The 26,581-nt window shown below is 44.0% G+C and overlaps 1 protein-coding gene and 1 long non-coding RNA gene across 5 annotated transcripts in view; one reads left to right on the top strand and one right to left on the bottom strand.

Annotated features, from left to right (window-relative positions):
• The first annotated feature begins 5,180 nt into the window (after positions 1-5,180).
• The window catches only part of chrm3a (cholinergic receptor, muscarinic 3a), a 73,107-nt gene continuing 51,706 nt past the window's right edge, over positions 5,181-26,581 (top strand). For 3 of the 4 annotated variants that reach the window (XM_035606722.2, XM_035606723.2, XM_035606720.2), the window contains exon 1: positions 5,187-5,511. The gene's annotated coding sequence lies outside the window, so the exon portion shown is untranslated. Of the gene's footprint in view, positions 5,512-26,581 lie in introns of all 4 variants that reach the window. The other variant, XR_004784752.2, reaches the window with a different exon arrangement.
• On the bottom strand, positions 19,128-23,925 carry LOC118284089. The gene is made up of 3 exons (XR_004784753.2): positions 23,850-23,925; positions 23,574-23,766; positions 19,128-19,249 (listed from the first exon to the last, which is right to left on the bottom strand). It is a non-coding gene; the product is annotated as an uncharacterized LOC118284089 (long non-coding RNA).

Here is a 26,581-nt window from a genome sequence, read left to right as displayed (position 1 = left end):
CCCCATGAGTGCCTGCATTTTGAACTGCACCTAGTGAAGCCCACGTTGGATTTCTTCCTTTTATGAATATTGGGAGATCAGTATTTGGCTCACCAGGTGCGTGGCTGGTAAACCATTAGAAAGGGAGTTGCGTTGGGACTCGGGGAGGAGAGATAAAGCGGCAATTCATGCAAATAAGTCATTCATGCACTTTGGCTTTGTGTTGTCGGTTGTGGGGAAAGCCCCGTTTCTGTGGCTCAAGGAGGAATTAGTCCGACGGGGTCTGTCGACGCTCTGAGCCGTGCTGGTGAGCTACATCAAGCATGGAAAAGCCTCAGTCCTTCCCCCTGTGTCGTTCAAGACAATGGATGCGAGCAAAACACACGATTAGTTGCAGAATTCTGCAGTGAAATTTTGCCGAACGTCACTGTTTGACTTTCAAGTTCATGCGTGTCGCATGTTGACGGTGCACTTGCTGGGGAGCGTACTGAAGCAAGGAGAGAGAGAGAGAGAGAGGTCAGAAGATAATTAGATTCACGCTCTTTATCTAAGGGGATGTTCCATACCACTGATAGTGATAATTAATTAGCTCATGCCTTCAGCGTGATTAAAACCCCTCTATAATCGGACTTTTGTTCTGACTGAATAGCTGCTGTCTAGCGGCAGGACATGGAGCAACAGAGACGTGTTAGGTGACTGATTGTGTTTGTCGGCTTGCGGGGCCTGTTTTTGTGTGTCGCCTCTCATTGATGCTCTCGTAAGCAGTCATCTTCATTTTTGTCTGATTACATTGAGAAGAATGTGTGAGGTTTCGTGAAGGACGCCGTGTCGCGCGCATCCCAATGAACCGGCGGCGGCGGCGGCTTCTTCACCTTCAGTGGGACGATGAAAGCATGTGGTCACAAAGACGTCCTCCCATTATCCGCAGTGAATCAGGACGATGTGACGAGCGGCTGTGAGGAAGTGGAAACCCAACAGACAAACCCGGAGAGTTGTTCTCATTTTAAAGGGACACCACCAATCGTAAACAGATCAGTTTTTCAGTTTGCTTGCTTTGCTCGACAGGAACAGTATAAAAACTTCCCGTGGTTTTGAAGGAGCTCTGAGTCTTCAGAAAGAAGTTGTCACTGATTTGGGCTGACACTAGTTGGGTCAGTGTGTTGTCAGTCAGGGACACATGAATTAAAGACTTGTATTGTAATTTTTTTTGTAATGTTTTACTGTACTGACTGGACTGCAATACGAGAACACTGCTGCTTCTTCATTTCTACGCTTTCCACGTGGAAAATGATCATTTTCTCTGACTAAACATTTTCGAGCTCATCGCCTGCGAGGGCCATATTTCTTGGCTGTTTGACAGATTTTCTCTCTCGATCCCTTCCGCAGTGAAGGAAGTCAGGGGAGAGCGTACGGACTTGTTTTCATTTGTTGTGAACGTATTTCCTCTGTGGCAGCAGAACATGTTACAGCAGCCTCCTGCAGATTTAACTGTACTAATGAAACACCATTACGTTTGATTAACCCCCCAAAAATTCCCTCTATAGACTGACTGGAAAACATTACAGCTACAAACAATAGTGCGAAACATGGTAAATGTTCATTACACTGTCGGTCATTCAATTTTAAGAGGATTGCTGTTGAACTTGTAATTGTTTAGTCCTGAAACCTCCATTTTTTTTCGTATCATCTTGGGGCTAATGTGTTTTTCTTTCTGTCCAGTGTGGGAGAGAACTATCAGCCTATTCATGTACTTTCATCCGTTCATTTCAGGCACAGTGCAAAGCCCGTGGGGTTCCCAGTGATTTAGGTTCGTCTTGACTTTGCATGAAGAGTTCTAAAGCATGCAGTGGGGTGATGGGAAATGTGGCCGGACATTATGTGAAATCGTCTTCACTCTCATGGTAAGAGAATGAGAATCCCGTTGACGGGCTGTGTGGCAAATAGGTTCTGCAGGGACACAGAATGAATGAGACTCGGCCTGTTCCTGCTAACAACGTGCCAAAGGACGGGGAGGACAGAGGAGATGACATGTCAGGCTGTGATCACGGTCAGTGCTCAAATGCCTGCGACAACGCAGAATTCTTTTGAAGGCTTGAGGTAAGAAAACCTGAAGGGAAGTGGAGGTCGGAAGATGACGAAGCAAAGTAGAGGCGGCAATGCCACATGCCAAGGAAGGACACAGCAACAGTAAAGACACACACACACGCACACACACACACACACGCACACACACACTCACTCACTCACTGACAGAAATCAGCCTGAGGGAATTAGCTTCTAATTATTTTTCAGGAAAAAAAAAAGAAGCAAACGTGCATTTTAAATTGAGAAGCCTTCAAGAACACCAGAGACTGGTGGGATTGGACATGTCATCGGCACCAGTGTCCAGCCGGCGTCGGAACATGAGGATGCATGATATTCATTTTTCTCCGCGCTGTGCATATTAACAGTAAGGCTGAGTCAAAACTGTGACAATCAGTTGGATGTGCTTGTAATTTGTTGATCAGTGCAGATGTGTTTTTCCAGATATATTGACCGACATGAGGTTCCGAGGCTTCATAAACATTATGACCGAGCCGTAATCATCACTGCAAATTACTCACGCTGTGAAATCAGAAATGTGGGCTCGACAGGCAAGATTTTCTCTGAGTGTAAACCTGAATAACCCTGACCGTGGTCGCTGTGAAACATTTCATGACTTGAAGCAGTGATGCATGATGTTTTCACACTGTGACTTTTCTCCTGTAATGACCAAATCACAGACAAATTATGAAAATGAAATAGAGCCCACCCTGTGCATTTGAAGGCTTTGGTTTTTTGGTCTGGTTGATTCTGGTGACTCTTTTTTCACATCTCCCCCATCGAATCTTGTTACATACACACAGATAAGAAGATCACAGGAGGACATTACTGCCCTGAAACATTTCTGTTATTTTTCCATATTGGCTTTTCTTGCTATTGTTATACTTCCATGAATGTTGCCTTTGTGTGCGAGAAGCAATGAGCAATTTCTGTTTCAAGACTCAGCAATGGAGAAACAGGGTTCAGCACTGTATTGACTTTATTGGAGTTGATTATGTTTCACTTATTAAATCAGTCCTCTTCATCTCATGCACAGTGACTTTCCATTAAGTCACTATATGTTGCCATTGCGTTCCTCACTTGATTTATGTGCACACCATTATAAATATTCAGAAACCAGGTCCATACGACGTGACGGTTAAATTAGCGATCGCCACTTCTCGCTACCTGCAGCATTCAAACACAGTAGGGACAAGGTCCAAAAAACTGTAGGCCTCCCAGCATGCAACAGAAACCCCTCCTGGCTTCATGCCATCCCACTTTGTGATGTTTAATGGTCCATCCCATACATGACACAAAGAAAACAATAAAGACTAATAAACGGATGGCTCTTACATCATGAGAATATCTGCTCACACAGACACAGTGTGTGGTCAGTTTGTATTTACAGACACATGAGCTGTTGAATCTTCTTTACATTTGTGTCCATGTAAACATTAATCTGTCATCCAAACAGAACTGACATGCTTCTGATGAATTTCATTTCAGGAAAATAAATCACCGGGGCTTATTGCAGCCTTTGAGAGTCTTCATCACATATTTATTTTTGTGGGTCCAAATTCTTGTGGTATACTTTGATTTTATATCCTGAAGAAGAAATCAGAATCGGATAAGCCCATTTCCTTTTGTCAGCATCTTTACTTTCTTGCTCTGATTGCCGACAGAACTCTGAATGTGACATCGTGTAGATAAAAAGTAAAGTTGTTTTCCAAACTTCCACTTCATTTCTGTGTAAACGTGTGTATTTTGTTGGGCGGGGGGCTGTGTGTTAGACGCCATTATGAAGTGAAAACTGTCTCTGTGGACCAGTCGGCTACAGTGACTCGGTGGTTATCAGGGTGTTCATGCAGTTCTGGCAGAATCAGACAGTGTGAAATTGCAGGAAGGTGAATGTTGAGGCGAAGCTTAGAGCGTGTGTTTATCGAGGCCCACATAGCAGGTGTGCTGGACTAGAACCAGTCACTGGGTTAGCACCACATTCGATGACATCTTTTTTTCTATTAGCATGTTGTTTACACTTCAGGTACCGTGTACGAGATGCAGACTCCACTGTAGGTTATCCCCAGTGCCCCCGATGTCATTTGCAGGATTCATTTGGAAAAACATTTGCTGTGTCCATTCATTTTCAATGAAGAATATTCAAATTCCCACAGATATGCAAATATCCCCAAGGCAATAGGAGAGTCCACACCACACCCAGCATGAAATCCACAACATGAACTAACCAGATCAACAACAGACATCCCAGACACACACACACACACACACACACACACACAGTAACTCGTTCCCCATGCACGGGACGCAACAGCACTTATGGGGGAGTGTCAAATAGCCTACAGGACCTTGGGATCAGGGGACGTGAAAATGCTGGAGACAGTTGGCACAATATCCCATTCATGCTCCATATTTTCGGAGAAATATTGCCCATGTGCCGGGAATGGGTAATGTGGTGCGAGGGTGTGCAGTGAGTCTGAGCAGGACGCTGTGAGGCTCCATTCCCCCGGTCCCTGCAGCCAGCCGTAATTGGCTTACACATTCCTCCAAGGATTACCTCTCACTCCTTATTTGTTTGTATGAAAAAATATTAAAACATTTGCTTTGGCTCCCTGAATTGCTCTTGGACGAGTGTCACAACACACTCAGTTTCCACTTGCCTTGTTTCTATTGGATGACATGAATAAATAAAATGGAACACTTTCGAGAATTGTCTCTATTTTTAATGGGGACCAGCTGCAGCGGTCCCCTGAACTGAACTCTGACTTCATCTTTGCTCGTGTGCTGCTGCTGCTGCTTGTCCTTTTCTTCTTTTATTGTCTTCTCCTTCTTTATTTGCAAGTGTAGAGAGCCTCTTGGCCTCATGGGTGGTCACAAAAAATCATTTAGAAACACATTCATTGGCGATATTCTGACTTTTGTCTTTATTGTGTGTAAAATATATAATTCGCCCAAAGAAAAACAGAAGCAGCTTTGTTTTATATTGCAAAAAAAATCACAAATTATAAAATCAAGGCCAACGAGTAAATGGACTGTCTATCTGTGTGTGTGTGTGTGTGTGTGTGTGAGTGTGTGAGCCTGCGTGTGTGTGTGTGTTTCCAGCTCTTGTAGTTTACCAGAGCCATTGTCTGTGAATGAATCTCGAACGTTTTTATTCGCCGGGTGTGCCACCTGCCGGTGCGTCACGGCTGCTCTGTCCAATCCGGACGCCGTGACTCTCCCTCGGAGATCCCGCGGTGCGGTGCCCCCTCTCATCGCCGTCTGATCTGCGGTCGGTGGCGGCAGAAGGTGGCGAGCCTCGTTCAGTGTGCACCGCGAGGCGCTCGGATGTGACCGGATTGGACTGCCGTTCCGCCGCCGTGCCAAACGCGCACCCGCGTCAAGTTGGACTGGATTGCTTTTCTCCCATCGACTTGTGCTGCTCGTGACCCGCGCATCAGTGAATGTTATGAGGTAGGTGGTAATACGACTGGAAAGTGAAAGTTTTTGGGAATATTTGGTCTGAGTAAAGAATTTGGTCTCCCACTCCCAGGACCGATCTACAGCTGCGTTATTGTGACCCGTCTTCGCTGCGTTTTGAAGTTGCAGACCCAACAGAATGAATAGATTTCTTTACGCGTGCCACCAACGCGCATACCATATCCAGGTACATGTTGGGTCGTACCAGATGTGCTTTTGTTTAAAATGCAAGTTTGGCAATCAAGTGGTGCTTGTGTCCCTCGCTGTCCGGCTCAGCATCCCTGCCCAGCCCTCTGCGCGCAGCACACTTCACTGGCATCTCCCCCAGAAAGCTCCTCAGGCAAATATGCTTTTGTGAAGTTAATAAGAATAGGGAATAATATTTGTTGTCATAATTCCTGTTCCTCAAAGTGATAGTGAATTAAAGAGAAGAAAAGCATCGTCACCACAAGGGCTCGTCTTTCATGCGTATTCTCCCTCATGAGGCGTATTTATTATTTTAATGGTGATCAGATATCAAGCGTTTGACACTACATCACTGTGGACAGAGGAGGATATTAATTGATGTCCTTACATGGCAAGTGGAAGGAAGGCTTTCATGAATTGGGGTGACTGTTTATTTATGATGTCCATAGATGGCAACGTGAAGGAATGTTCCCTCTCAGTGACCTGGGGGTACTTTGACATTGTGCTGGGTGGTGAGTAAGAGCAGAGGGAATGGCATCTGTGCCATGGTGCAAATATTTTCCTTTGAGTCCACGGAGGCAGTTTGTCATCGCAGGAGCTAGAGTGCGAGTTTGACAACACAGTCGCCACATGTGAATCTCAAGCTGTTCCCCCAATGGCGGCAAACCGTGGTATAGTTTGGCATTTTAATATGTTGCATGTATCAACACAACCAGCATGTTTTTATATCTATATATACACAGCCACTGTTAGGGAACGGTGCAGTCCAGTTCTGTGTCATGGTCCAATACTAGTCTGCTACAGGAGGATGGGGAATGTGTTTAGATGATTGTGACTTTCCACTGCCTGCTGGGGGGAGAGGCAGCGGAGGACATTCAGGACGTGGAGAAGGGGATGAGAGTGAGAGGTGAACACTGATGGAGCTTTCATGGCTTGATGAATTGTTTCAGACCCAGTTAATATTGCTTGACTGATATTTTTGTCATGCTTTCCTCTCTTGATCGATGGTTCTGTTGTGCACGGTGCTGCTGCCGTATTGATCATCGTTATGACTTCCCCGAATGGGCAGGGGGTGGAGGACGGTACATTGATAGTGCTGGCACTGCTGACAGTTGTAGACGGCTCCAAGTGGTGATGAAAACGTCCGCGCTTTTACCTTCCGCTGTACCTGCGATGTCGGCGCTGGTGGCCTTTTTGGTCCCAAGCTCGTGAATATGTACAGAAGCTGTTTAAAAATAATCACGTACCGTGTTGGGAAGTGCATGGCTCACCTAACATTTGTAGGTCACGGCAGAGAGTGGGGGGCATTATTTTGCTATACTGTAGTTGACTGGAAGTTCAAGTCAAGTTTTTTCCCCTTGAGATCAGTTCAGCAATTACAGAAAAATACTGTAGATTCATATTTCGGGAAATACATTCATAGCTTTCTCCATAAAAGTTTTTAATGAGGAGAGGAAATCCACCAACCCTTCATCAACCCTATTGGCTGCTGCTCCGAGTCTGCTCATCAAACTGCTTGTTTTCTGTACGCAAAACTTATGCCTTGGGCACACACAATTTTCAAAGTGGACAGTTCTCTGTACCGTTCATACGACACGACGTGCTGTCTTGTAATCATGAGGCTTTGAGTCGTTGCGCTGTTCACACTACGTGACTCATCACGCACTACACGATCCTTCACCAGGAGAAATTTCTCCAAAGTACGTTTTGTCATGAAAACACGTGCAAATATGCGAAACAGGAAGTGTTTGTCACTTTCACGAAGGGACGTCAAAAAGAAACGATATATTGCAGGATACTCTTATGTTGACAGGTCAGAAAGAGGAAGTAGTTTGAGCGGACGCTCTGTGTGTTGTGGACATAGAGAAATAACTTGATGCGTTATTATGTGGTTCCGTATTAGAGTCAGCTCGAGGTGACGCTCATCATCTGTTGCAGTGAAAACGCACAACATGACAGAAACAAGCCCCACATATAGTCTGCGCGAGGATTCTTTTCAGAAACACTGCAACACTAAGACAATATATGGCTAATTGTATATTTTTCAGAATGATATTGTATTATGTGTATTACTCTCGGCCTGACAGACCACGGTCCCCATCGCCTGCCTTCACCAACTCAGCTCGCTGACACACTGACACTGATGATTAGCTCCTCTGGACTTCTCCGCTGATATCCCACACTTTGAACTCTATTGAATTGAATATTTTATCCTTGCTATATAAATAATGATTACTAACTTACTAACTTACAATGCTACACTGCAAAAAAAAAAATCAAGGCAACTTATTGCCTCAGATTTTTGAAATCAAGGCCAAACTCAAACGCCTATGTTTTTGAGAAAAGTTGAGCCAGCTAATTTTCTTTTGTTCAAATAATGTATATTTCAGTTTGACATACTAAGAATTCCAGGCAATGAAAGTTGTACCAACATGAAGCATTTGTTCTCCTGCCATCTACTGAAGTTACCGGGTTTTCAGTTTTCCATTTTAAAACTTTTCTGCTCTTAACAACGACTCATTGTGCTTTTACTCTAAGTCTCTAATTCTCATTCACACACAGATTAACAACACATACAGTGCTTCCTCTACCACATCACAGCTTTCACACGGCACGCAGACTGGAACGCCCGGACGACCCTCTCTATCCCCTGATGAATGTCTGAAAGGATTTATCGCAAAAGCATGCATCACATTTCATGGATTGAACGGACACATAAAATTGTTCCCATACTAATTTTCTGTAAACGCCAACAAGCCTCAGTAGATTACAAACCAAAACACTCACCTCTTGTGTCAAGCTCCTCTTAAGGGGAACAGGGAAGATAACTGCTTTAACTGGTAACACTGCTGGCAGACCTGACTTCAACTGGGGTGCACTCTGGTCAAACGTTAACATTTGGTCTATTGCCACCTTGGGTTATGTTGACGTTTTACAGGTAAGTGTTCCTCTTTCACAGACATATGTCAGATGAAACTGAAGACCCATGTGTTGAATAAAAACCCTAAGAATGAGGAAAAAGGTGTACGATAAGGATGCATCGAACCATTTAACCTTCTGGCTCCAGCACACACCGACTGGCACCACCAGGCTACTTTTAGAGAAGGCACCCGGAGACAGTGATGGGTATTTTACGGGAGTCAGCTGGCCAAACAGACGGGCTAACTCCCCCGTTGGGTTTCATTAGAGCTCATCTCGATGTTAAAGCCTGTTTAATCCACTTTCACAGCCATGCAGACCACGACAGAGCAAAGCACAGCGTCTATCTTTAGACAGCGCACGGGCAGAAACCATTCCATCTCCGCTCGATTATTAAAACAGTCACACACCTTTCCCGTAGTTTGCTTTGTCAAACGCCGGCGTTGAGGAGCAAACCTTGCGCGGCTGCATGGGGCAGTAGTCTGCAGAAGGAGTGTGTGTGAGGGTGATTCCGGCATCCGATGCGGGGCAGTCGATCAGTGTCTGCTCGGTGAACTTGTTCATAAACAGCTGTGGTTCATGCAGGCCTGCGCTGCAGCGCCCATCGCTGCTTGTTCCTCCAGTGCGTAGACATGCTGCCTCAGGGTGCAATTACAGTAAAGCCGTATGAGGTGAGTGTTTTGCCCCTTTGTCTTTGTCCACAGTCTCTGGGCAGCCACTAATGTGCCATGTTCACAGTGCCTGCTTAGCGTCAGAGACATGACACAGAGAGTCTTCAGCAGCTTAATAAGCAGCGGGTTGTTTTTAAGCAGAAATACATCGTCTATTGCCAATAATTCAGATTCAATACATAGGAGGGAGGTTTAATCATTGTTTTATAAAGACACCTCATGCCAATAATACGTTATCACCTTTTTGTCTTCTCACGGTTATATTACTTGCAATAATGGTGCACGGCGGATGCAGTGGAGGCTTTTATAGCTAATATAACATGCGTGTTATACTGACAATCATCACTCAGTGACCTTTACTAGTTGTTCTAAGGTCTGCTGGAGCTGCCCCTTAATGGTGGCAATAACGCGCTCACTGCGGGGCTGTTAGCGGTCCCGCCCCGTGTTTACCTTGGGATATTGTGTATGTTCAGCACACAGCAGTCCACACACACAAGTTTAGATAATGCGAGTGAGTTGCAGTTCAAAGGTCACGCCAATGGCCAGGAGCAGAAGGAAGATTTATAGCGGCCGGCTGGAGGTCAGCGATATGAAGCACATAGGTTCATGTAGGTCTTTCTAGTGTGATCCGCTCTGGGTGCACATTTGAATCTGTCGGCCGTTATTGTAAATAAGCTGCGCACGCACTAGTGATCTTTGAGTATTTTTTTCATTTTCTCTCAGTCGATGTTTTTTCTCTTCCATCTGAACTTTTAGTGGCCCGTTCTTTTTCGCTCTCTGTCTTCCTCCCTCTGTCACGTGTCACCGCGTCTCGCCCCTTCAACCGTCTCACTCTGTACGTCTGCTCTCTTGACAAAGTTAACCTCACATGGGGGAATTCGGCTCCACGTCTAATTTATGGCTGCTCTTTTATCGTCTGCGAGCTATCTCTTCTGAATAAATAAATCAATAACAAGTAATCCTCCATCATTTCCAACGGAGGTCCAGAGGGAGGGATTCCAGGTGAAAACAGAGACCCGTACTGCACATGAAGAGAGCGAGAAACAGAGACAGGGAACACGACAACAGCGGATGATGGAGCTCTGGTGAAATATGCAGTGGGTTGAAAAACTCCCAGCAGCCGGTGAATGTGCACCAGCTCCAGCTCAGTGCCTGCAGAGTAAGGACTGGCGTTAACACTCAGAGAGGGGGATTATGCTGAAGATGGATGTTTGATTTAGTCTGGACCAGCCTGAAACTCATTATGCAACCCTATTTTTCTTTCTTCCTATTAATGTTGCCGTCATTGGTGGCATGTTTATTATTCTGAGTTAATGTAGTTTCACACAGAGTTGATGGCATTAAAGATCGCTTTGAAGATTAAACTCTAACATATTGCACACTTCCTTTTTGTCATTACCACACATTAAACAACATCAAAAACTGCCCGTGGTAGTTCTGGAAAATTTAAGTTCATGTCAAACGAACACGTTTCTCACAAGAATGTGCTCTTCATAAACATCTTGCGGTAATGTGAGCTGAATGTTTAGTCTTCGTTAAAAAAAAATGTGGCTGGCTCTGCTCTTTCATTTTAATGTAGGGACTTGTGGCTGCAAGTTTTAAATATTAAAAAGACAGCAATGGCCCTCTGTTGACACATATTGGCTTCAATTTCATTATTCTCTTTAGCTAGGAATCCTGAAAACGGCTTGGACGTACATTGTTCCAACGATGCAGCATCCGTCATTTATTTTAACATAAAGTCATTAATGTTCAACCAGATACATGCTCATTATCAACTGAAATGCTTTCAGGCTGGCGTACACCAGGAACACCAATCCGACACTATAGACGGTGCAATTTGCAGTCGTTGGTTATGATGGCAAAGTGACAATGATGATCTATCAGCTGGATAGCTGGATGTCCATCCACCCATCATCTATACCGATTTATCCATTAAGGGTCGGCCCCAATCAAGCATGTCTTTGGAAATGGGTTCTCTGGCCTCTCGGAGGAAGAACCCACACATACACGCGGAGAACGTGCAAGCACATTTTTTTTTTCTCAAACTGACAGAACCCAAAGAGTACCACCTACTGTACCACTCTGAATAATGACATGCTGAGGTTAAAGTGATGCTGTTTTACATAAAGATGAGAGGAGAGATTTGCACCTGCAAAGAAAAAAAAAAAAGCATTTGCATATGAAGATGACAGATCATTCATAATTCATTATGGGGATTTTCAGTGACAGATGTGGATGTAGACCAACATCTGTTGTTAGTATTAATAAAAACATGCTTTCTAAACTCCTGGGTAAAAGCTCCAATACAATATGAATACATGCACACGTATGTCATGTATTCCTGGGATTAGTGAAGATACCTTTTCAGTATCAGTGTGAGATAATTGCTGATGATATTTTATGATATATATACACATACATTTAAACAGTATATATATATATGAAAGTAAGGTTAAATGCTGCTGTGTGATTAGGTTCCTGTCTAATATTTTTAACATCTTTTGAGGGTTGTGCCATGAAAAGATGAACTGAAACTGGTTGTTGTTCGTTTCTTGCTTCTGTGACGCAACTCATCAAGCACATCTCCAGTGAGTCAACTCGAGATGTTTTCCTTGTTTGTATCCCGGGGGTCGTAGTGAGGTGAAGAACCTTGTAACATAAAAGATTTATCTCTGCTGCCGCCTGCCTTATTCATTGACCAGGGTTTTTGATTGTTGTTTTGCACAGGAGGAAATAGACGATGTCATGTCATGAGGACTAGGGGAACTACATCAGTTAGCCCCAAATTTTTCAACTTGGGGTTGGCAGAGGTGACAGTGACGGAGACAGTACTGCCACGTTGGTGACAAACACTGCATCTATTTTTTGGCCCTTGGAAATATTAAGGATGTTTTTAAGATTTTAAATCACTTCTGCCTCTTAATGTTTGTGGATCATCTCTCTTTAATCTTGAGCAATGTTTCTGCTGCTCTAACTCTAACCTGTTGTTTTTGGGACTTTATTTCTGTTTATGGGCCTCTATAATACAGAGTCAAGTACAGAGCTCTTTGTTTCATGCTTTTATTTAACACCTGTCACACTATTAAAACTGCACAAGTGATCATTTACCAAATCCACACCAATCAAAAACTACTTGTGGAGCAGCGTGTGGCACCGGAGAGACTCAGAGGGCCGGCCATTATGCCCACTGAGAGGATTATAGGTTTGGATGTGGAGAAAGGGTACTGTTGAGCATTTGTGCATGGTGCCAAGCTCATGGGGATGCACTTGCAAAACTGTGAGCGAGTGCTTTTCTGGAGCTGCTGATTGGCCGCTGTGCCAACCTGTTAGAGCTAATGTCTATGCTGAATTTCAACCAACTGTGTTCTTGATAATATTCAGGCAGAGATGCTGTGCCAAACAGCAGCATTCCCACAGTCTTTGTATAGAGCGTGTACTATGATTTAAAACCCTGAACTTGTCTTGTCTGATGTGATGCAACTTTCCTCTGCTGCTGAGGCAGTGTCGTGTGCAGTGTCAATGAAGGGCGTCCTGACTTTTTAAACACAACACATCTACTTTTGTCATTGCACTGTATACTGTATGTATATGTTTACATGATTAACATACAGTCCATGCCGTAGATGTATGTATTTTTTTTTATCAACCAGTAGGTTGTGTGCTTCAGCACATTCAATTTGAAATAACACCATGGAGACTACATTTAAGTGCTGAGTCTCATCTTAAATTTGAGTAGGTGAAGGTCAGTACTGAAAGAACTGTGTGTGAGATGAAGCCCTTTCAACACACGCAACCGAAATTGCAAGGGTCACGGAAGCCAATTGTCTCTGTGTGTGTTTGTCATTATAACACACAAGTAGATTTGCTCAACAACTACAGTTAGGTACATTCTTAAAAAAAAACAAAAAAAACAGCACATAAAAAAAACTTCTATCAAAACTGATATATATTAAACGGGTAGCTCAAATCAAGCAATCTGATTGGTTCATATGACGTCGAATCAGTTTGCACAGGTCCGTATCAATCCTCGACTGAGGAAGTAACGACGTGAGTAGACGTGAGTAGACGTGAGTAGGTATAATGAGTGTATACCACGGCCTGTCGTGAGCTATTGCTTAATTATAACACCATGTTTTTGTTATCGGTAATTTAAAAAAAAAAGCAAATTAATGGAATATCTCTCCTTGACATGCGCCACTCCTTCTGATTTTAATCCTCCATAACTTGAAAAAGGAGAAAAAAAAACTGCTGGATTTACTTACATTGGGTATATCCTAGAAACAATTAGTTATCCTCGAAGACAGATGTCAAGTTCGTAAAAACACATCAGACTGTAAAAAATAAGTGGCTGTCAAAGGATGTAACACATCCATCCCTGCTTGCAGTATACGTCCCATTAATGACTTTAATCCTTAATGAAAAAATGTGTGAAATTGATCATAAATTGTCTCTGACCCTGATCTGACCCCATAAAAAAACCTGCCCGGCTTGGTGGGCTGACGTAAGTGTGTGGGTGAGTTGAAGCCCGGACCGGACTGGCTGCGCTGTCTTTCACCTGCAGCAAATTGGCACTATTTTGAGGGAAAAGGGAGAAACAGGTCATAACCCAGAGATAGCACCACATCTGACAAGCTGGTTATGTTATGGCTCTGCCAGTGTCACTGGCACACACTGGCATTAATTGAATGCAGAGGTAAACCGGAGAAATTCTGCGCGAGCGTCAGAATTCATCAGATGACATCAATCAGCAGGATCTCAAACATACTGACAGCCAAAGCAACCAGACGTCTTTTCAAGGTGAAAGATATCCTGGGAATATCCTCGCCCTTGGCCGCGTCAATCACCTGATCTGGGTCTGACTGAGCTGCACTCCTCAGGCAGAGACGTGGCTGCAGCGAAGCTCTGGGAGAAGATCAACAAGGGAAATACAAAGTGTCTTGTGGAGATGACTTCAGACAGTCATTGGTTTAGTTTGACCTCGTGTCTGTCCAGTTACTTTACAACCCCTAAACTCCGGGCTCTATGTGTTGAAATGGCTCCCACACAGTTCTTTCTATATTGATGTAAACTCAGCCAGACTGAAGCTGTGAATCGGCTCTTGAATGCAGTATTCTTTATATTATTTCAAACTGAATGTGCTGAAGCCTGAAGATCAAGAATCATGAAACTGTCCTTTCTGGACGACGTCTTGAGTTGCAGAGCCCAGACAAAACTTCACTCAAACCAGTGTGAACATATTCGTATGAAGCCCTTCAGAAAAACATCTGTCTTTTGAGCAGATGTTGCAGTCTTGCTTTAGGTATCAAATATTGGTTGATTCTTTAATATTACAATTACTGAACTTGTTTATTGTTTTCACTGCCGACTTACATTACACCATATTACCCGATTTATCCGTTTCACCAAAGTTTGTTTGCTCTAGCTCGACTCTTCATCAAGCTGGAAGGCTGTAGCTTTATTCCTGTTTCTGCTCACTCGCTGTCCGAGTTGGCACCAAAATGTCAAAGTTAGAGTGACACGTTCAAAGTAAAGTCCAACGAACAAAACTACTTTCATTTTCCCTGTTTTTCCCCTGAAGCAGGAGAAAGAGTGACAATTTAAACCAGCACCTGTCTTCGAGCCTCCCTCCTTCCTCTGTTTGATTGACATTTCAGAAAGAGTCAGGTAGTTGTCGAACTTGTACCAGGCTAGGGCGAGATGCAGAGCGAGCCCTCTGGCTAAACTCTGTAGAGGAAAATGAAACCAAGCCAACAACACCCACAGTCCCCAGGTCAGTGAATCAAATCCTCGGCTGACATTTACACGAGTCTAAAGCAACAAACCGGTACAGAAATAATCTTTACTGCAGTTTGCTTTCTCGTCACTGTGCATCTAAAGAAGTGTTTGCTTCAGTATACTTTATGGTCGCTGTTTTACTGCACAGTGGTGTACGGCGTGTTGGACGACTTGGAAGCTGTGACAAAATTAAACAAGAGGGACACAGATGCACAATGCTGCTATGGGGATCTGAATTGTTTCCGATGGGAAGAAGCAGACAACAGCCTGATAACGGCGCGCTAGAGAAATCAAATCCTCAACACTCAAACAAATTGAATATCTGTAAGGTTTGATCCTTTAAAATTATTTATATGTAAGCCTATATATATATATATATATATATATATATATTAACAAACACTACGAAACCATTTTTAGCACAGTAATGTTACGTTGACAAAATAATCAGAAAAAAAGGTCCTGCATTGCAAATATATTAATGTAAATATCATCATCTTATGGCTGATGCTTTATGTATGAATCATAAACAGCGCAGCACCCCATTTGTATCTGATGTCACTGGTTCATACAGTTATGTAGTTCCGTCCAGTGGTTCCTATGAGTCGATCAATCTGAGGGCTTTTTAGACTGTTGATGTGGTAGAAAAGAAGAATAACACATTTGTATACTAGCTTACTCTTATGATTAAACCCCATGTTGTCTATGAGAACAATCTCACGTCCATAAAATCTAAATAAACCAAATAAACAGCTGCATCACCACTTCCCAACAGCAGGTCGGGCGCATCATGATCACCAGACCCCAAAAGATTAGGGACAGAAATGACTTTCACACCAGGGTGTCCCACAGCCAATGAAGGTAATGAAAGATAATTTGCATCTAGTCTCTAGCACCGACGCTCCCTGTCGTGATCAGGCAATAGCAGCTCTCCCTTGCTTGTATTTTCACTCTGCCACCTTTGTTGGATGAAGTGGTATAAACCTCTAACACCTCCCCTGGGATTACTTCCATTTAGCAAAGTGATAATAATCTGGCGCTCATCACAGGAATGTGTCTAATTTGGCATCGCATGAACGCTTTGGGGGAAAAGCGCAATGACATGACCCACTGGTTTAGGTTTTAGGGCAGGTCATCTGTTTTGTGTTTTTTCTTATCGGCCGTTCAAACCCTCTGGCAATAACTAACTTTGGGCACAAGCCTATCGAACGGCTTTGTGGAAGCAGAAGTATGTTTTGTAGCCTGCGATCCAATTTTAAATCCGTGTGGAAGAAGATCAACGGACTCTGAGGTATTACAGAAAAAGGGAGATCTGGTGTGCGACTAGACAGCTAGTGCATTAACTTTACTGGTGTGTTTGGGATGAAGAGCAGGCCAGAAGCGAGCGAGGACGGATGGAATTGCCTGGCATGTCTCCATACAAACGTTTTTGGCAGCGATACGTTGGTAGACCAAAAAAAAGGAAACTGTTTATTGGCTAGGTATCCATTGTGTTTCTTTGAAATGTAATCATAACCCAAGGTGGACATATTTATTGCATACACAGGCAACACACTGTATTTGCAGGAACTTATTATTTATCAATATTTAGTCAGAGAAATATACAGTGTAAACATGAGAAAACGAATGGTTAAATCAGCTTTATTTATAAAGTCTGGATTCCTGGCATAGAGCGCAGTTAAATCTCTCCAAATGAAAGTGGCAAACAGGTAAGACAGAGGACACTACGGACGTTTGTTCCTGAGCAGTAGCAGAGCTGGCAGAGCCACAAAGCAAGGCATCATTTGAGTTGTAGTTCGAGAATTTGTCCGCTTCAAAAACTCTGCTTGTTCCGAAGAGGCAGTTGATAGCATAGTTGATGTTGAGTTCTTAGTAATTAGATGGTGTAATGTGTATGCACAGTGGATATATGTAAATATATTCTAGAATACATTTAAATTTGCACCAAATTACATTTGAAATAACTTACTGTTTGATTATCCCGTCGAAAAATGTCATCTGCAACTGCTTGGAGGAAGTGAGAATGACATCAACTACTGTGATTCATCTGCAACAACTAGCAGCATACACGCATGTGAACATATGTAGGTACACACTGTAAGTTATATCACCAGGACTAAAGTCTTCAGCGTAGCTTGTGGTCAAGACAATCCACGATGTTACATTTTTCCACAAACAAAAACTTGCCATCTGAACAATTTCGCAGATGCTATAATTACACCATAAATCCGCACATATTGGTTGTAGATGATTAAAACTTTCATCATGGCATCTAGTAAATACAATAAATAGCTGGCCCTGAGTAAGTTCCCGAAGTTTTCGCCCTGGCCGGGCCACCTCTTTGTAACTTCCTCTTTGCTGTTCATGCTTATTTAATCACCTAAATCCGGATTAGTCCCCCTAAAGCTCTTAAAATGTATCTAATTGAATCTCTTTTTCAACTCAGACAAGGTGGGGCAGTTCGAGTTTGCAGTCGTCTGCCTCATTTTCCTTAAGCTCCTGTCATCACATCAGTCACATCCTGCTTAATCCTCAACTGCTGAGAACCACCAGGGGAGCGGAACAACCCTGCCACTTCTTTGCCGCAATCTGTTTATTATTGGTACGTGAGATAGCAGGATCTGAGGTGATATAATGACCTCACAATGATCGACGGCTCGTTTGAACACAAGTGAAACAGAGTCATTTCCCAGGTTTGGTAATCAGCCCTTTATGTCTCAGTTTGGCAGCACGTTTGAGCACCGCACTTTGCTCTGCATATATCATCATCAGGATGTGGTAGAGGTTATTTACATTGCTCACAATCCAGTGTCAGGGATCCGTAATTCCATTGTTAGTTTCCGAGCACTATCTTGTGCCTGTGTGGAGAAAGTTGATCACATTACTGGCAGGTTTCTTTTGTAATAATTGCACGCGTCTTGGTGGAGTTGAGAGTGAGAGCCTCTGGCATGTTGCATGAAATGCGTTGTCGCTGAACGGTAACATTAACTGGGCAAGAATACTGATGAGACCTGGAGTTTCCATGCAGTGGAAATTCTTCAACTCATACGTTGTGAATCTGTTCACTCTTTGCAGCACCGGGTGTCTAAACCAAAATATAGTTTATACTCTCTGCTGAATATCAGCTGTGTCACTAGAAACTAAATCTAAATATAAACTCGCCCCCATCGTACCCTCATCACTGTGACTGCACCGCCAAGTTTTTCGCTCAATGCAACCATCGGTCAGCGAAAGTGACAGGACAGGACCCAACCTGACACACGACTTGTCTAAACACTGAGGTCATTCGATCTCTTCATGCCCCTCATCCATCAGAATGACGTATGCAGATATTCAGCGTGAGGCCTCTGGACCTGCTCATAGGTCCCGTCCGAATGAGACCATCCATTTTAAACTTTATGCCCCTGGAGTTTGAAACCTTCTTGCATCTGTTGATGTGTGTGTGTGTGTGTGTGTGTGTGTGTGTGTGTGTGTGTGTGTTTGTGTGTGTGTTTTTATTTAGCTTTTTAACACATTAACACATATTCACAGGCCAAATAAACCATGAATCAAATAATTTGGGATTTACAATAGCGGCATCTCGACTTGATTTCTTCTTCATTCAATAATTCACTCATGCTTATATTTTGTGTCATGACAGATGGACAGGAAAGGCCGAACGAGAAAAGTGAAGAGAAAAGGGTGATAGAACATTTGTGAACTTGAACATCACTCGCTAAAATAGAAACTAGAGAAGCAAGACTCGGATCTGTGATGCTCAGCTGAATCTTTGGCCCGGAGGTGATCCATGGACAAAGGAGATTAAGAGATTTGTAGAAATGTGTCAAACTTTAAGCAAGTTCATATTATAGCAACGCCTGGAGTTCTAAACCAGGAGAAATATTCTGATGTGTTGAGGATAAACTCTCCCGGAGGACAGCATCAGTAAACCCAGCGACATGTCTCTTAATGGAATATGCATGTACAACATGTTCTGCATTTGTACACTTTTTTCTGCATTAATAATCACAAACTGGAGCAATATTTTTGACATATTCCATCAAATTTTAATGATGTCTTCTCCACCGTCAAAGCACCCTGCAGACTCAATAGATTCCTAACTCCCTTCCAACATTTAAACTTCCTCTTGTTCCACAATATGGCGGGGCAACGATGTTGTGAGGAATCAAGTGACGGGCCTGAATAAAAAGTAAAAGGGAAAATTAATTTACAAGAAAGCCCCAGGCACAGAAAGCAAAATATAGCATGTATAATGAATGATTATGAACATTGAAGTTCTTAGGTTTTAGATTTCCTAAGAAGTCGTGTTCCCAAAAACTCTGTGGATCTGAAAAACACATTTGAAAAGGTCCTCTTTTTTAAAAAATAACATGCTGTGGTTTTACAAACCAGCGCTGCTTTTGAATTCTTCGTGGGTATCTGGATATTTTTTAAAAGCTTAAAAAATATGTCATGGTTGGCGGTGAATGTGTGTAAATCCATTTTCCTCCCTCACCGGCTCAATGTTTGCTTACACTGGGCATAATGAATCATTAATTCACTGCTGTCACTTGCAGCCCACAGTCACTCTGAGCAGAATTAACTCTTGATCCAGCAGAGCAGGGAAACAACAGAGAAGTTGAGGGGCATGAATCACTCTATATTTGTCTCGCAACCAGTCAACTGCGGATGCGTTAATGTGTGGAGAGGATGGGTGTTTTTCTAATAAGGCAGTCGCGCTCTGCTCTCTGAGGCAAGCTGTTTGAATTGTGTTTTACATTTTTATGGTTTTATTGTCTCTCATTATTACCCCACTTCCTGATCATCTGTGCTGCAGGTATTTTCAGACTTTGAGCTAGGGTTGGTTTGCTGTTTTACAGTGGATGATAGACCAATGCTTTGGGTGGTCATTCGTGTCGATGACGGAAAGAGAGATTGGGAACCACCGGTTGAGTCGAAACATTTCGGTCGACTAGAGGAGGCAGCGGCAATAACTTGACTGGGAGTCTCTCTCTGATGATTTTGGTCTCTCAAAATCTCATTAATGGCTTGTTGAGATCAGAGTGTGGGTATTGTGGCGACATTAGCATGTACCTCGACATCATTATCTCTTCATTGGATAATGAATTGTGGCCCACAGATAAGTTTGTCGGTGTCCCACTGGACAGTGAGCTGGACAGTGACATGGACAGTGAGACGGACAGTGAGACAGGCAGTGAGACAGACAGTGAGATGGACAGTGAGCTGGACAGTGAGACGGACAGTGAGACAGACAGTGAGATGGACAGTGAGCTGGACAGTGACATGGACAGTGAGACTGACAGTGAGCTGGACAGTGACATGGACAGTGAGACGGACAGTGACATGGACAGTTAGACGGACAGTGAGCTGGACAGTGACATGGACAGTGAGAAAGACAGTGAGACGGACAGTGAGCTGGACAGTGATATGGACAGTGAGACAGACAGTGAGCTGGACAGTGAGACGGACAGTGAGACTGACAGTAAGACGGACAGTGAGCTGGACAGTGAGACTGACAGTGAGCTGGATAGTGAGACGGACAGTGAGACTGACAGTGAGACAGACAGTGAGACTGACAGTGAGACTGACAGTTAGACGGACAGTGAGATGGTCAGTGAGACAGACAGTGAGACAGACAGTGAGCTGGACAGTGAGACAGACAGTGAGCTGGACAGTGACATGGACAGTGAGACGGACAGTGAGACTGACAGTGAGCTGGACAGTGAGACTGACAGTGAGGTGGACAGTGAGCTGGACAGTGAGACTGACAGTGAGACTGACAGTGAGCTTGACAGTGAGACTGACAGTGAGCTGGACAGTGAGCTGGACAGTGAGAGGGACAGTGAGACGGACAGTGAGACTGACAGTGAGACAGTGAGCTGGACAGTGAGACTGACAGTGAGACAGTGAGCTGGACAGTGAGACGGAGAGTGAGCTGGACAGTGAGACTGACAGTGAGCTGGAGAGTGAGATGGACAGTGAGACTGACAGTGAGCCGGACAGTGAGCTGGACAGTGAGACAGACAGTGAACTGGACAGTGACATGGACAGTGAGACAGACAGTGAGACGGACAGTGAGACAGACAGTGAGATGGTCAGTGAGACAGACAATGAGATGGACAGTGAGACAGACAGTGAGCTGGACAGTGAGACAGACAGTGAGCTGGACAGTGACATGGACAGTGAGACAGACAGTGAGACGGACAGTGAGACTGACAGTGAGCTGGACAGTGAGACTGACAGTGAGACAGACAGTGAGCTGGACAGTGAGACGGACAGTGAGACGGACAGTGAGCTGGACAGTGAGACGGACAGTGAGACGGACAGTGAGGCGGACAGTGAGACAGACAGTGAGACGGACAGTGAGACAGACAGTGAGCTGGACAGTGACATGGACAGTGAGACGGACAGTGAGATGGACAGTGAGACGGACAGTGAGCTGGACAGTGAGACAGACAGTGAGACAGACAGTGAGCTGGACAGTGAGGCGGACAGTGAGGCGGACAGTGAGACGGACAGTGAGACGGACAGTGAGACAGACAGTGAGACAGACAGTGAGCTGGACAGTGACATGGACAGTGAGACGGACAGTGAGATGGACAGTGAGACGGACAGTGAGCTGGACAGTGAGACAGACAGTGAGCTGGACAGTGAGGCGGACAGTGACGCGGACAGTGAGACAGACAGTGAGCTGGACAGTGAGACGGACAGTGAGACAGACAGTGAGCTGGACAGTGAGACGGACAGTGAGGCGGCTGCAGAATGAAAGAAACCACAGACTGAAACACGCAGTGCACTGAGAGGTGTTGTTAGAGCGCCGAGAGTTTCCCTCCAGCTCACTGTTGAATGTATGAGCTATACTGTAAAGTTATTTCATTGAGCTGCGAGGCTCAGTTTCTAAATATCGCTCTCTTTTTCTCGTCTCTTCTTTTTTTTCTATTCTGTGGTCCTGAGGAGACCCCCCCCCCCCCCCAATAAGACCACTGCTGCTTGTCCTTCTGTTTGTCACCTCCCGTGGCAGAGGCTCAGCTGTTCTCGCAGGCCTAGAGTCACTGCCAGTCTAATTGGTAATAACCCTTCAGCTGTCATAACTCGGGCTCGCCGCTGCTGTTTGGAGAAGAATACCTGTCCGTGCTTTTCTTCATCACTGCTGGGAGTTGGCATACAAATCTGTACCGGCGGAGTCTTTTAGGTTCCAGGATAAGGGGGAGGTTTGTCAATTAGGTTCTCCATGTTTATGATTGTATTTGTCATTTTATCCATTGATTTTCTTCCTGCACAATCATCAGCTTGAATATACTTCCAATATTTAAAAACGCTGCACAGATCCAGCTCAGATCTCTTCTTCGTTGGCGCTTGTTCTTGCGGTCCATGTTCTCCTCTGTGAAAATCCTCGATCTGCCCCGCACTGTTTACGACTCAATGTTTGTGCAACATTAAAAGGTCAAACTGGACAAATAACTTGTGAGAAGGCAAACAAATGGTCCAAAGATGTTGTTCTTGTGCTTTCTAAAGATGTTCCTTGTAAAAACAAACGCATCTCTGCGTTATGCAAGTCGAATAATGGCCACAGCATATTAAAAAATCACCCGCCGAGTGTCATGAATATGTGAGAAAAGACTTCCGCGTGTTTGTTTTTATGAGAATCACAGTGTGCTCTGATTTAAGAAACAAGGGAAATGGACTTCATCATACGTGTGTTCTGCTTTTCTCGTCCACACTAATCAACTATTAGATGAAGGTTTGAAATGGCTTTGGTCTGATTTTTGTCTTCGCTTTCGTCTCTCTGTTGGTGCTGGCATTGGGACAATGCGGTTAAATTCCGTTGTGCATGAATAAACTCTTTTTGCTCCTTTTGGGATGTTGTAATAAAACCTTCTTTATTTTCTCATTCTTTCGGGTCTCAGCCAGTCCTGAGCTGAATGGAATTGGAACGGAGTGAAGAGTTGGGGAGCCGGTGTTCTCCCATTTCTGATGACCGATGGCAGGAGAGAGATGGAAGGCCTAATGTAAAAAGCCAGGCCTCCTCTGCTTCTCTTTCTACCCACCTCCTCTGCTCGCCTCTCTCCGAGCCGCAGCACATCTTTTCACAGGCCTGAACGAATGTGGGGGGGGGGCGGTCCACGTCCACAGCACACAGATGCACAAACACAGACACAGCTTCCACCTCTCCTGTCATCTCCTACTTTTTTACAACTAATTTTTCTCCTGCTTTTCCACTTTTTTTCTATAGGACACAGTCTGTTCACGGGGGCAGAAAAACCTCCCACGCACTTTGATTAACACGCTAAGAGCTTGGAGCTTTCGGGTTTCTGGATTCTTTTATGCGACTTTGTGGTATTTGTCATGATGACACCCCCCGGATGATGGCCGGCTAATGGGCTGAATCTTTTCACCCTGTGCAGCGAGGGGGCACGGCATTTGTCAGCACCACAGACCGATAACATGATGTTCAGTAAGAAGTGTATTTCTGTAGGAATGTGACACTGCTGTTGGTCTTACTTCTGTTTAAAAGAGCAGATTCTATCTTGCTCCTCAGTTTGTGGCTCCTTTGTCCTGGCATAGTTGCACTCGTTTTTCTTCCCCGTGCTCACCACACCCCCGGTGCCTCACGCCTCCTCTTATGCTGTCGGTTCACATTCGGAGTTTAGCTCTAATTCAGTTCTCGGACAGCCGGGGCCGGTCTCAAACGCTCCTTCGACAGATAAAAGAAACGTTGCATTACAACTTCAAAGGGGGCGCCCCCGCTCCCTCGCCCCGCTCCACTTCCACACTCACCACAACATGACGAAATCAAGTGAACACCGGAGGTCAGTGTAGCTCGGAGGGTTAACGATGTCGGAGCCGCGCTCACACCCAGGGCAGATAACTACTCTCAACCCATGCCCGTCTCATCCTTCCAGCGATGACTCATGCACTTTGCACCTTGTTAAACAACCTGTTTATTTAAAACACTTTGCACGGATGCGTTTGACTGTGATTTTGACGTGGCGTGTCTTAGATGTGTCATCATCCGACGTCGTCTACTTCACGGGGATCAATAAGCTGATAGTGGCGGTGGACGTGAGGTAGACGGCATATGTAAATCCATCAGTGGCATGAAGTATCCGGTAGTACAGACACTTAGTTGAAGTTGGAAGTGATTCAGTGAAGTGGCACATTCCAAAAAATCAGTTCGCCAGGGTTCAAACTCCAGTCATTTTTCATACAGCCCTCTTAATGTAATTACCTTTTCTCAAAGAGTATATAATAACAGTTATGCCTTTCCCTTGACAGAGCAAATGAGCCTGCTAGGTTATAGCCAGACATACTGAGCATCGACGCGTCTGTGGAGATTCACAGTCGTCCAGGTCACAGTGTTTCTAAGTGTTATACGGAGGCGCCTGCTCTTGCACTTGAGGTTCTTCAAGATGTTTTCTCTGAAAGGCTTCTTCGGTTCTCACTGACTGGCGGAGAGTCCCAGGTCTCAGGGACTTCAAGAAGCTCAAGCAGGTCCCGTTGCCTTTGTGTAGCGCTTAAACGAAACCCTCAGCTTCTACATTTCTATTTCTATATATTTCTGAACACTGCTCCAGCGCTACACAGTATTTCGAGATTTATATGAAGCTGTCATTTCCGGGCCTACAAGAAACATTCTGATCCACTGACCACTGACTGAGTGAGTTGGTTAGATAAACACAAGGTAGTTTGTGTGGCCTCCGTGTGTATCTATCACTACTCCATTTGCACAGTTTATAGTTTAAATAAAAAACATATACATTTTCAGTCCATGCTTGCCAGTTTGCGGTCTTCTTCCTCGTTGTCTTACTTCTTGATCATTTGTGTGTGAGCGTGTGTCCTCATACATGTGCATGGTACAAGCCAAACAGACTCAGCAACAAAATCCGTACTTTTTCTACCTTTTCATTCAAATTCATATATATATAACTGAACGATTTGTCCTGATTATGATAATGATGAGCAGCTTCCGACAGCATGAATAACTTTAATTAGCTGTTGTCTGGCATATGTTAAAAGAGCCGTCAGTTTAAGTGTGCGCAGCAGCTTCCTGTCGGATGTTGGTGGTGGGGTGACCTTTGTGTGTATATTTGGATCATCATTTCGAAGAGCTTGGCAACTGTCGAACACCGATGCAGGTTTTTTTTTTAAGGTCACAGAGACCCATACTGTCCTCGGTGCTGCTATATCTGAAAACAAAGATTGAACGAATCTTGAATCTGTCTTGAAATTGGCCGCGACAGTGGAGATATTGTCTCTGCGCTCATCTCTCTGGGGAGATGGCTCCTAACGCATGTGAGCGGGTGAGAACGCATTGCTTTTGGCAAATGATCAAGGGCTCCCTCTATCTCTCTGGTACCTCGTTTCTTGGGAAGATTACATAAAACCTGCAGAAAACAACAATGGACCAGATCACTTTTAATGTTTTCACAGACACAATGAAATTGAGTTTGGTTGTGTTACTGACCTGCGTGACTGAGATCTAAATGCCACTGTTCAAAGATGCACTTTTTGCTCTTAACGTGTTGGATACCTAGCTCACATTTTCAAGTTCATCGAATAAAAATAGGAAATAGCTTTTTTGCTCTTCTGAGCTTTTGAACGTCATAGTTCGTTTTATCTGGCCTTTTACTTCATGTCGCACTCTCTCTGTCTCGTTTCCATCTTCACCCGCCGTCTCTTTCCTTCCTTTACAGCCTTGTGGGCTTCATAGTCGCTGCTTCTCTTCCATCTGTTTCCCAATCAATTTGGTCTCATTTCCTGCCAATTGGTCCACCTCCATGAGCTAAGGTCCATTTAACAGGAAGCATCGCATGTTGAGCTCATCAGCTGTTGTTATGGTGACCGACTTCTCCGTGTCACGGGAGCTCGTCTGGAGTTTGGCCATTCGTTTGAAGTTCGGGATACAGCTCTTTACATGACCGCTGTGTGTGTGTGTGTGTGTGTGTGTGTGTGTGTTTTCACTCATTTTAAACAAGGTGAAGGTTAAAACCCTGTGGTCAAGTTGCAGTAAGTTGTTTGTGGTTTATTGATCTTATTGTTGTATGCTAGTGTGATTTACAGGTACAGCAGGTGTTTTATACAAAAGCTGAAAGTGAGTACTGACTATAATCTGTATGCACAGTCCATCCATTGTGATTACAGAATCATCTGTTTAATAAAAAAATTACTGACCCCAAATAGCAAATATGATTTTATTGCCACTTCAATAATAAGTAATTAGGGCTGCAACTAATGATTATTTTTCATCATCGATTAATCTGACGATTATTTTCTTGATTAATCGATCAGTTGTTTGGTTCATAAAATGTAATAAAATGTTGAAAAATGTCGATCGTGTTTCCCAAAACCACAAGATGATGTTTTGTTTTGTCCACACACCAATGATATCCAGTTAACTGTCACAGAAGAGCAAAGAAACCAGCACATATTCACATTTAAGAAGCTGAAATCAGAGAATTTCTTAAAAACGACTTAGTATAGTTGGCAATTAATTTAGTAGTCGATTACTA

This window comes from Scophthalmus maximus, chromosome 10, assembly GCF_022379125.1.
Source record: "Scophthalmus maximus strain ysfricsl-2021 chromosome 10, ASM2237912v1, whole genome shotgun sequence".
Taxonomy (NCBI): domain Eukaryota; kingdom Metazoa; phylum Chordata; class Actinopteri; order Pleuronectiformes; family Scophthalmidae; genus Scophthalmus; species Scophthalmus maximus.
This window is presented reverse-complemented; position numbering and strand designations above follow the sequence as displayed.